Source organism: Ochlerotatus camptorhynchus, unplaced genomic scaffold, assembly GCF_037179485.1.
Source record: "Ochlerotatus camptorhynchus isolate MF236.1 unplaced genomic scaffold, CSIRO-AGI_Acam_v1.1 ptg000639l, whole genome shotgun sequence".
Taxonomy (NCBI): domain Eukaryota; kingdom Metazoa; phylum Arthropoda; class Insecta; order Diptera; family Culicidae; genus Ochlerotatus; species Ochlerotatus camptorhynchus.
Window position 1 is genome coordinate 1760737 of NW_027041118.1, and position 12014 is coordinate 1772750.

Sequence of the window (12014 nt, forward strand, 5' to 3'; positions counted from 1 at the left end):
CGCCACAAAAATAAGTTTTTTTTCACGTTTTGATTGTTTCAAAAATACTTGAAAAAGATATAAAAAAAATCCAAGAAAAATTGTTTTTTCTTATGATTCTTAGAAAATTTTACGTTCAAAGCATTTTTTTCTATTTCATCATTTTAAAAAGTTGGGTAAAAAACCAAATTGTGAGGTCTGGTTTTGCAGTATTTTATACCCAATTGGGTCATTAGGCCGAATTTTGATAAGTGAATGATTGAACTTAGGGTTTTTTTTTTGTGGAACAGTTTTCTTTACTCTGGGACATTATTTTTTATATGATCTCTGTGTTAGTATGAACATTGAAGACCCTTAAATCTAGAGAGTGTGGACTTAACCAAAATGCTTGTCTAAGTGCAGCCAAGTGGAGGTCAAAGTGCAGCCAGCACGTTTTTTTTTTCAAAGCATTATTAGGTAGCTGATTTTTTTGACGTAGGACTACGTCTGTGATTTCTAAATGGGTGTACACTTTGTGAAAACCGAAAAAGGAACATGTAACAAAATTATGAAAGATTTTGATCGTTAATAACTCAGTTACCACAGGATCAATTTCAATAATTTTATCACCAATCAATTACAAATATTTCTACGCATCTGTTAAATTTAAGACTATTTATCAACATGTCACTATTGAAAATTGCACCAATAAACAACTGTTGCTATTATAGTTAAAATTATCTCCAATTGCCTGCAAAAAGCGAATTCCCTAACACAGATTTCAAAGTTGAATTCCAACCGGTCTCACCAATCACCGGGTGGTGTGTGGTGGTGTTCTCTAGTACACAACGAAAGGCTCCCCACAAGCAGCTAGCTATCAAGGCTGGCCTCAACTGCTGATCGGTTTCGGTTCCAATCACCGTGTGTGGTGGTGTCCGGTGGCGGTATCAACAGCAGCAGGGGTTTAGGCACGTTTCGTTGAACATTGTTCTCCAGTACACAACGAAAGACTGTCTGCAAGCAGCGAGCTGCAGCCCACATGAGCATTCATAGAATGATCAGAAGCAGTAGCTCTTCGTGGGCTGTGGGTCATCTATGCCAAGTGCGTCACCCTAATTCCAAACAACATACAGCTCACCAGCCTCATCTGTGTTTAACACCCTAATCGCTCAGCATTACTCAACCATCACGACAAAACGGTCCTTTTCGGGACCACCATAAATTTGTAAAATAGTATATTTTGAACATATGTCAAGGTTATCAATCGGTCAGTTCCCATATCAAGGTAGAGCTGGAATTAGGGCGTAACAATATAACCGACGGTAATGTGGGGCAATTTAATTGCAAGGCGTGTCTTGAATACCTGAAAATCATCAAGAGAAGTCATTGTTTACAAAAGTTGTTACGCCTTATTCCAGCTCCATCTAGATATGTTTAAATCTAACACCATGTTTTTGAAATTTCAATAACCAAAGTCGGTTGCGGCTTGAAAGTGGTCTGATTTTGATCCAGAGATGATGGATTTTAATTCTTAATACGCCAATCGATAGGAATTGGCGAATCTGTTAAAATTAAGACTTCATCAGTTTTCAAAATGTCTCTTTTGAAAATTGCACGAATGTACAACTGTTGCTATGTTAAGTAAAATTATTAACGATTGCCTGCGAAAAGCGATTTCCCTAACACAGATTTCAAAGTTGAATCCCATCCGGTCTCACCAAGCGGTGTTTATTCAATCACCGCGATGTGAGTGGTGTTGTTCTCCAGTAGGGTAGGATGGTGCAAAACGCACCGTTTAAGCAAAATCGTCAATGGCTGGCGAATGGAAGCTAAAATCAAGAAGAAAGTAATGGCGTTTGGTTCATTACCATGTTTTCTACAAAGATCAAGTGATTTAGAACTACAAAAGGATGATTTTCCATGACTTTCAAGGTATTTTTTAAATTGCTTCCAAAATTATAGCGGGACAAAACGCCTGATTCATGACGCAATATGCACCACAAACTTGGGACAAGACGCACGAAAACAATGGCCAAAACGCACCATAACATTGGGGTAAAATGCACCCCATGGTAAACAAACCATAACCCCTGCAAGTAGATAATGCAAAGGGATGCGGTATTTCAAATGATTATTTCTTTATGTTACATCAGAAATAAGGTCTCAAAATCTCAATGGAATGCTAAACTGTGATTCATCAAGTAAAATATCTAAAAAATATACGAAACGTAAATTTTTAAATTTTTTTTGTGATACATGATGATAAAAGCTTAATTTACAGTCGATGATTTTAACAACTGTGTCCTGTTTTGCACAAAATGCAATTTTTTTAAGGAATCAGTAGGTCAATACATGATTTTATGATCAAGAATTATTTGTTAAACCTCCAGTTGAAAACAATCACAAACCGTTACCAGGATAATGCATCTGAGGAAAAGTTATCGCTGTTTTTCTATAAGTGGGCATTTTACCCCAGGGGTGCATTATGGGCTGTTCTCCCTTACATAATGAAATGCTGCCTGCAAGTACCGAGCTGTAGCCCACATGAGCATCTATAGAAGGAGGAAGAAACCGCACCGCTATTGATCGGAATCAGTAGCTCTGCGTGAGTTGCTGTGGGCCATCTACGTTAAGCACGTCATACTAAAGGGTGATACGGTCAAAATTTGGTCAATATCAACTTGACGTATTTCTTTCAATTTTGCATTTAAAAAACCTGAACACCCCTCATTTTGAAGGTGTGTGTGTGTAGAATGTTGCTCCTATTTTGATTTTGGAATTCACTCTTCAGTTGTCAAAATGCCGTCCAAGCAAGAAGAGCAGCGTATCAAAATTTTGCTCGCGCATCGCGAAAATCCGAGCTACTCGCACGCAAAGTTGGCAAAATCGCTAAAAGTTGCCAAATCAACCGTTACAAATGTAATTAAAGTGATTGGGGAACGTTTTTCGACAGCCAGGAAGTCTGGATCGGGGGGAAATCGAAAACCGGAAGCCGCTGAGACGACAAAGAGAGTTGCCGGTAGTTTCAAGCGAAACCCTAACCTCTCTCTCCGAGATGCCGCAAATAAGCTGGGTGTATCGTCTACAACCGTGCATCGAGCCAAAAAACGAGCCGGACTATCGACTTACAAGAAGGTAGTGACTCCAAATCGCGATGATAAACAAAATACGATGGCCAAAGCGCGATCCCGGAGGCTGTACACGACGATGCTGACGAAGTTTGACTGCGTGGTAATGGACGACGAAACCTACGTCAAAACCGACTACAAGCAGCTTCCGGAACAGGAGTTTTATACGGCAAAAGGAAAGGGAAAGGTAGCAGATGTTTTCAAGCACATGAAACTGTCAAAGTTCGCAAAGAAATATCTGGTTTGGCAAGCCATCTGTACCTGTGGCTTGAAAAGCAGCATTTTCATAGCTTCCGGGACTGTCAACCAAGAAATTTACGTGAAAGAGTGTTTGAATAAACGTCTGCTGCCTTTCCTGAAGAAACACGGTTGTTCCGTACTGTTTTGGCCGGATTTGGCATCTTGCCATTACGGTAAAAAGGCCATGGAGTGGTACGCCGCCAACAACGTGCAGGTGGTTCCCAAGGACAAGAACCCTCCCAACACGCCAGATCTCCGCCCAATTGAGAAATACTGGGCTATTGTCAAGCGGAACCTAAAGAAGACCAAAAAAACTGCTAAGGGCGAGCAGCAGTTCAAGGCAAACTGACTTTCTGCGGCGAAGAAGGTGGACAAGGTGGCTGTACAAAATCTGATGGCAGGGATCAAGCGTTAGGCCCGGCAATTCGGATTTGGAAAAGCGGAAGCCTAACTGAATATTTTTCCTGAATTTTATACTAATTGAACTTGAAAAAGAAATTTAATTTGATTTTTTAAATAAACGATTTCACCGATTTACACGCGTTTTCCCTTGACCAAATTTTGACCGTATCACCCTTTAAAGAGTATACACAGAAAGAACTCCGCTTAAATTCCTATTCCTACATAAAACACAAGCTCCTGCTGCAGTTAACAAATAAGATTTATTATATAAGAACACGTAGTCCTACGTCCCCATTGCGTACAACCCCACAGGGCTGTCCTTTGTAGTTTTTTAGTTTTTAAAATGTCTCCTGCTTGAAACTCTTGAATCAATGGCTACAATACTACTGCTGTCTTCAAGAGCAGGCTATCCTACTTGAACGTGATTTGTATTTCTGTGCTGTGCAACACATTGTAAGATGAGTTTTAGGGAAGCTCCCGAACATTCTGTTCTGAGCACGCTGCCAGTAGTAATCCAAAAGAAGGAAAAGTTTCTTATCAAAAATGTATCGACAGTTTCCAGAAAATTTTAGTAAAACTGTTGTACAGTGAGTAATAACCAGAAGAAAAAGTATTGAAGAACCGTAACTCATACCACACACTAAGATTATTTTACCGAAATCTGTGAAATTTTGCCGAAATCTCAACAGCTGAACGTTCGGTAAACAGTTGGGAGATTTTTCACAGTTTTCCTGTAATTTTTCAACGAATATCTGTGAAAAATCACAGAAAATCTGTGAAAAATCAGTGAACTTTTTTACTGAACGTTCAGCTGTTAAGATTTAGGTAAAATTTCACAGATTTCGTTGAGATTTCGGTAAAATTTCACAGATTTCGGTAAAATAATCTTAGTGTGCACCCATGAAAGTTAACTCTGATTCCGATATTATTATCATAAACAAGATTACAAAAATAATCGACTAATACATAATTATAATGTCTTGAACTTAGAACATTTTGGATCTTCGAAAAAAAAAATATAATTTCGTGGTTGGGCTTTCAGTCACATAAAAAGGGAATTTGCCACGTTTTGGCTCAATGCATTTCGCCTCCTCCCTTGTATTATCCTAAGAAGAAGGCCATTAGATAAAAATCGATTTTCACTTTGTTTCATTTGGGTAAACTACTGAGAAGTGTTTTATGGATGGCCCCTGCAATGTAAACAAGGATTGGTTAGCTTGAGAAAGCATCACAACTACTATTACAGCCATGTGAACTGTCAGTGTTCAGAGAGGAAAATAAACTCGAATATTGTCTAGAAATTTCGCTGTTGAAAAGTTTTCTACTGCGTAAAATCAATTCAAGTAAAATGGACAACAACAGTCAAGGTCAGTACAGTGTAAACAGGAACGAATAGCTTGCGTAGAATTTGATCTGCTTAAAAACACTATTCAAACTTTGATTAACGATTAAAAAAAAATTCCATCGAGTTCCACCCCATACTTTTCATAGAAATGTTGCTAAAAGTTTCCTTTACAAGACCATGTATTATTTAGCTGCAACTTTTCGCAACTCCACCAGATTTTTATACTTTTGTGAGTAAAGCAAAAGAACGCCATGTGATTTCTGTTATTTGGCGTCATGCTTATCGGATGACACACCTAAGCACGTTTTGAAGAATTTGCACAAATTTTGCATCGTGCATTGCTCTAAACTGAACTACAAGTGGGTTAAATGTCATCGAGTAAAAAAGTATTTTATTAAAAAATATAATGCTTGGTTGAAGTCATCAATTGAATTTCCTGCTTACAATACAAATGTTGACGATGATTCCAATGAAAATAATACTCGCGGTCGGCCCCAGAAAGATTTTGCAAGCTGCTCAACCAACACAAAAAAAAAGACGAGTCGCAGAACTAGTTTCCAAAACCGCTCCAAAAGAACTAGTATTCGCCGCAAACATGTCATTGAATTCATCTGTTCCTGCAGAAAATACCAATAGATACTTAATCTCTGCTCAAGCCGAGGGGGGCGACACACCTAAATCTCAATTCTAGATGCTCAAAAAATCTCACACTAGCGAATACATCTTTGAAAAATCTTCTTTCATTTCTCGCATCTACTTGCATCGCGCATCATCTTTTTGCAGGAAATCTTAAAATCGTGATAAATCTTCTTTCTATCTACTCAGCGTACGCGCAGCTAGACACAGCAAAACACAATATTTCCTGCATCGTAGATAGAGTCGCCCCCTCGGCTCAAGCTCTAGCTCTGTTTGTTGATCTGGATCTGTCAGAGCGGAAGTACATTGTGCTTCGAGATGCTGTGAACGCCATTCATAGAGATTGTTTTCCAAGTATGTATGTTTTAAAACAAGCAAAGAACCGAATCATCTCACAAAACCTTTCAGAGACATTAGCTATGGTAGATCTTCAAGAATTACTCAACCTAACAGTTAATGGCATCACTAAAGTAATACAGATAACTCACCCCACAAAAGCAAGATTGGTTTGTAAGTGGGGAATGGATGGTAGTTCTGGTCACAGCATTTATAAATAAAAAATTTCGGATTCAAATGCATCCGACGAATTCTTATTCCTAATAACTATGATTCCTCTCAAACTCATTGATGCAGAAACAGAAGAAACTTTGTTGCACAACCCTCGACCAGCCTCTACGAATTTTTCAGACCTATTAAATTTATGTTTGCTAAGAAGGATTCAACTTTAATTTTAAATGAGCAAGGCACAGTAGAGTCTTGTATCAGTAAATTAGTTCTAACGTCTGGAACGCGCAAAAATTGGTCATGTTCAAATTGGTGAATTTCTGTTAAAAATGCATAAAAAACCTGAAATGCTGCAAAATTGTAAGTTGAGTGTATATACAATGGTTGCTATGATGAGTTTTCACCGTTTGCTCTCCAGTTTTCAAAACGACGTCCAAGCAAGAGGTCAAAATTTTGCTTGCGCAGCAAGAGAATCCAATGTTCTCACACGACAAGCTGACAAAATTGCTGTATGTGGCCAAATCGACCGTGACAAACGTTTTAAAAGTGTTCGGGGAGCGTCTGTCGACCGCCAGGAAGCCTGGAAGCGGCGACAATCGTAATCCGGACGTGGCAACGACGACAAAGAAGGTGGCGGTAAAATATAAGCGGAATCCTAACCTCTCCATTCGGGACGTTGCTGGCAAGCTCAATGTCTCCCATACTACTGTGCAGCGGGCCAAGAAACGAGCCGTTTAAAAAGGCGAAGGTTACGAATTGCTGTAGGGTAAACGCTCCTATAGTTGCGGTACGTTAGAAGCGTTAGGTTCCTATAGTTGTGTATGGAGACTCCGTACACAACTATAGGAACCTAACGCTTCTAACGTACCGCAACTATAGGAGCGTTTCCCCTATACGAATCTGCTTACAAAGATCGACTGTGTCGTCATGACCGTCGAAACTTATGTGAAGGTGGATTTCAAGCAGCTTCCGGGGCAGCAGTTTTATACCGCATCAGGAAAAGGGATGGTGGCTGAAATTTTCAAAACCATCAAACTATCGAAGTTCCCGGCAGACCATATGCACGTGTGGTCTAAAAAGCGGCATTTTAATTACTACGGGAACCATCAATCAAGAGATCTACGTCCAGGAGTGCTTGGAAAAGCGGCTGCTACAATTCCTAAAGCAACATAAAAGACCTGTGCTGTTCTGGCCGGACATGGCGAGCTCCCACTGTGCGAAAAAGGCAATCGAGTTGTACGATGCGAACAACGTGGTTGTGGTACCCAAAGACCACAACCCTCCCAACAGCCCAGAACTCCGCCCTATCGAACGGTTTTGAGCCTTGGTCAAACGGAATCTCAAAAAACTAATAAATCCATGGAATACGAGCAGCAGTTTAAAAATAACTGGCGTTCGGCGGAAAATAAGGTCGATGAGACCACTGTGCATAATTTAATGGAAGGGGTTAAACGGAATGCACGGCAGTTTGGATTTGGCAAACCAAAAGAATAAACGAACATTTTTTCCTTTAAATATATGAATTGAACTACCAAAAGAAAAATAATAAGATTTTTGTAATATGAATTTTGACAGAAAGAAATGATTTTTTTGTCGACCAATTTTTGCGCGTTCCAGTCTTTATATGAGACATGTGTAGGTGATACCAAGGTCGTAGAGAAGTTTCGAGCTAGGGAGGGGTGAAAAAAATTTCTATGGAAAATTTGGTCGAGTACTATTTCACCGAACGCCATTTCACCAAAAGCCTTTGTGCTGCTGGGTTTAGGGGAGGGGGCAGTTTCCCACCCCCCTGCCCCCTTTGGCTATGCCTATGGGTGGTACCAATCTTCACGTTTGCTTTGAATTTTTTTTTACTATGCTGGATGGAAAATCTTGCAGTACGCTGTCACACAAAAAAGCAGCAACTAAATGTTACATTTGTGGCGCAACTCCAAAAGATATGAACCAAACGAAAGTCCATGAAAAAACTGAGAATACAAACAACTTTTGATTTGGATTATCCGTTCTACATTGTTGGATTAAGTCGTATGAGTGTCTTCTGCATATCGCGTGCCGGTAATCGCAAGTCAGTCCCATCTGCATTTTTTATCAATTTTGAGTTAGCATCATTATTCAGTTTATCTTTCTATGTTTTTTGAGATATGCTATTGAAAAAAAGGTGGTTTGTTCAAGGAAAATGAAAAACAATACCAAGTCAAATTGTTCCACAGCGAAAAGTAACCGCAAGTCAGTCCCATTAGAAAAAATATGTTAAAAATGTTAGACAACACATCGTATCATGAGATTTGTGTCAAGACAGATTTTGCCCACTTTCCCTATGGTATCTGGAACATGTCCGGATGTGGCCAATATAGTTGTTACGATACTCAGTTTGACCGCCAATCGATATGGCTTTGAATTATAATGTGATTTTATGTATCGCTTGATGGAAAAAAAAAAACGGATTTACCACTCCCCCGGGGATACCCGGAACATGTCCGGGTGTGGCCAACATGGTGCTGGTCACTCATCATGACTCTTATTGATCTTATTTTTTAATTCTCATGTGAATTGATTTATCGCATGGGGGGTTTGGCTCGTTTATAAAAAGCTCTGGTCTGATAAAGAATCATACTCACCGGAGTATGTTTCGGCCATTGCTTTGGAACCAGTGGAACAAATCCAGAAACATTCAGTAACGTTCTATGGGACCATGGTATCTTTCTACTGTTCAATACTGAGCTAAAATAATGCAGCATCGTCATGGAATTGTGACTGACTTGCGGTTATTTTTCTCATTCACGTTAAATGTAATCGCAAGTCAGTCCCACTCAGATTTCAACCATAAAATAAAAATTTTACGATATTTTTACAATATTTTTGGGTAAACATAGATGCATTCTATCACATTGTACGTTTATTTTTAAATTTATCCCTCCAAAATAAGTGTCAAAACAGAAAACTTGAAAAATATTTGAACGTCGTTTTCTCATTTCCAGTTTTTTACAGATGGGACTTACTTGAGATTATGGGCAGTATAGGTACGTGAAATTTATTTCCCCACTAAGATTTGCGTACTTATGATTTTTTTTTGGTATGACCTTTTAAACCTGGCAGGTTCGTGGAGAAGCAAATAAGAAGAGTCACGAACAAAGCAAAAAAGGATTCAGCAACAGTTTAGAGTTCAAATGGGATTAATTTTTGATAAGCCCAAGCCAGGATACGGTACTTATAATGATGGCAACACTGCGCGTAATTTTTTTTCTGATCCTGTCACAAGTGCTGCTATCACGGGAATTGACGAAACTCTCATCGAAAAATTTGGTACGATTTTGAGAGTAGTAGCCAGCGGAAAGCCAATTGATATTCGCAAATATAAAACATTATTACAAGAAACAAGGGATCAATACTTAGCTCTTTACAGCTGGTATTTCATGCCTTTGACGGATCATAAAATGTTGATACATAGCGCCAACATTATTTCAATGTTCGAGTTACCCATTGGCGAACTTTCGGAAGAAGCTTTAAAAGCTACCCATAAAATTATCAGGAAAAATCGACAAAACCACACAAGGAAAACATCCAGAATCAATACCAACGAAGACTTGATGAGATCATTACTGTTGAATTCGGACCCTTTTGATTCTCTTAATCGAAAAACATTTTCATCTAAGCATCGCGAAGATGACGCAGCTGTTTCATAAGGCCTGTATTCGAAAAAAAAATGCACCAGACAAAAGTGTTCGCCAAAAATTTATTTTAAGTCGGATTTTTTTGAAACTTTCAGGGAATGAACTAATACATATGGATTATGTTTCGGCATAATTACTTTATTCAATTACTTTTCCATCGCTGAAAGCATGCACCTTTCCCTTAAGAACCCTCATTACATTTTGTGCAATGGTGGAGCCGACCTTTTTGGTCACTTTCATCCATTCTTTCTTCAACTCCAGCTCGTTCTTAAGCACCTTGGACGATTTTCGAACTTTAGCCTTCATTATGGCCCAAAATCTTTCCACCTGACGAATCTCTGGTGAATTTGGGGGGTTGGTGGTTTTTGGTACAAAAACAACGTTATTGTCTCTGTACCAATCCAACGTCGATCGCGCGTAATGGCATGATGCCAGGTCCGGCCAAAATAATGTCTCGCCTCCGTGGGATCGCAAGCAAGGCAACAGACGCTTCTGGAGGCACTCGGTGCGGTAAATTTCGCTGTTGATGGTACCCATTGTGATGTACGGTTTACTCAGTTTACCGCATTGGCATATGGCCTGCCAAAGCAAGTATTTTTTTGGCAAATTTGTCCACTTTATTCTTCCTTATGTCTTCCGGAACATCAAACCGTGATTTGGCAACGTAGAATTCCAGCCCTGGTATCTTCTTTGCGTCTGCCTTGATGTAAGTTTCGTCATCCATAACCACACACATCGGTTTCGTTAACCACTCTCGATAAAGCTTCCTTGCGCGGGACTAGGCCGCCGTGTTTTGTTGATCACGCCGGTTCGGTGCCTTCCAGACCTTGAATACATGGTTTGCTGAACGAACCAGGCGGAACACTTTGCCTTCAGAGCCGCGTCGCGAATCGAAAGGTTCGGATTACCCTTCAAATAATCCAACACCTTCCGGGCCTTCACAGGGCCAGCTGTCTTCGATTTTCTTCCACTTCCAGCCCGCCGCTCGGTCGTCTGGGACTCCTTAAACGATTTTACCACCCGAGACACAGTTGTATGGGTGATTCCCAGTTGTCTTCCGATTCATCTCAAGGTCGCAGTCGGATTTTCCATGACAGCGCGCAAAATTCTCCGGTGATTTTCTTCTTGTTTCAATGACATCTAAATAACCACTGAACCGATTGTTATGAAATTAACAGTTCACTCTAAACTAGTTATATCCAGATTTTCATCAATTTTTACCCACGAAAAAAGTAAAAATGGTGCATTTTTTTCGAGCACAAGCCTTATTAAATAAAACATGCCGAAACAGGAGTATAGTAAATGGAGTTTTTGGAGAACGTAAGTTTAAACATTGAAGAGACATCGTAAGTAGACATGGCTGGAATCGCAAGAAAGCAATCGAAGTAGAAAATAAAAGAAAGGTGTATTGAAGATTTGCCCTAAGATTGAATCTAATTTATTTTTTATGTTTTTCTTGTGTTATTTTGTAAAACAAAAACAAAATTTTGTATGGTTATAAATTCAAACTATCGCAAAAATTCGAAATAACAACCTTTTCCAATAATTTTTGGTTAACCGGGATATGAGACACTTTTGCAATTACATAGAAAATGAAAGGGGCAATCAATTTCATATCAAACCTTTTTTATTGGATAACACTAACATTATTTTGAATTACTAAAATGAAATTTGGCATATCAGATATTTATGCGATCATTTACTGCACATGTGTCATTAATGAAAATTATAGCTCTGAACCTCTAGAGTAACTTTTTCCATAACACCGATGGTGTAAAATTACGATAACTTCATCTTTTTGTTTTTGTCCCGCTACCCCATACATTCAACGCACTGTGCATCGTCGGAAAATATAAATTCCCTGTTCTCTGTTCTGTTCTTTTTTATGTGACTGAAAAATAAACCAAGAAATCAGATTCCAATCATGTACTTAAAAAAAAATTTCATCATACTGTATTTTAAGAAACAATCAAGACCTTTTTATGAGCATAAAAAATTGATCCCTGACTTACGATTTCAGTATGTTTGAATACCTTGGTCGTAAAACTTGGTTTATGAAGTAAGATTTGATTTATTTTTAAGATTTGATTTATTTTTAAGATTTTGCATTTCCCCTATTAAAATCAGATT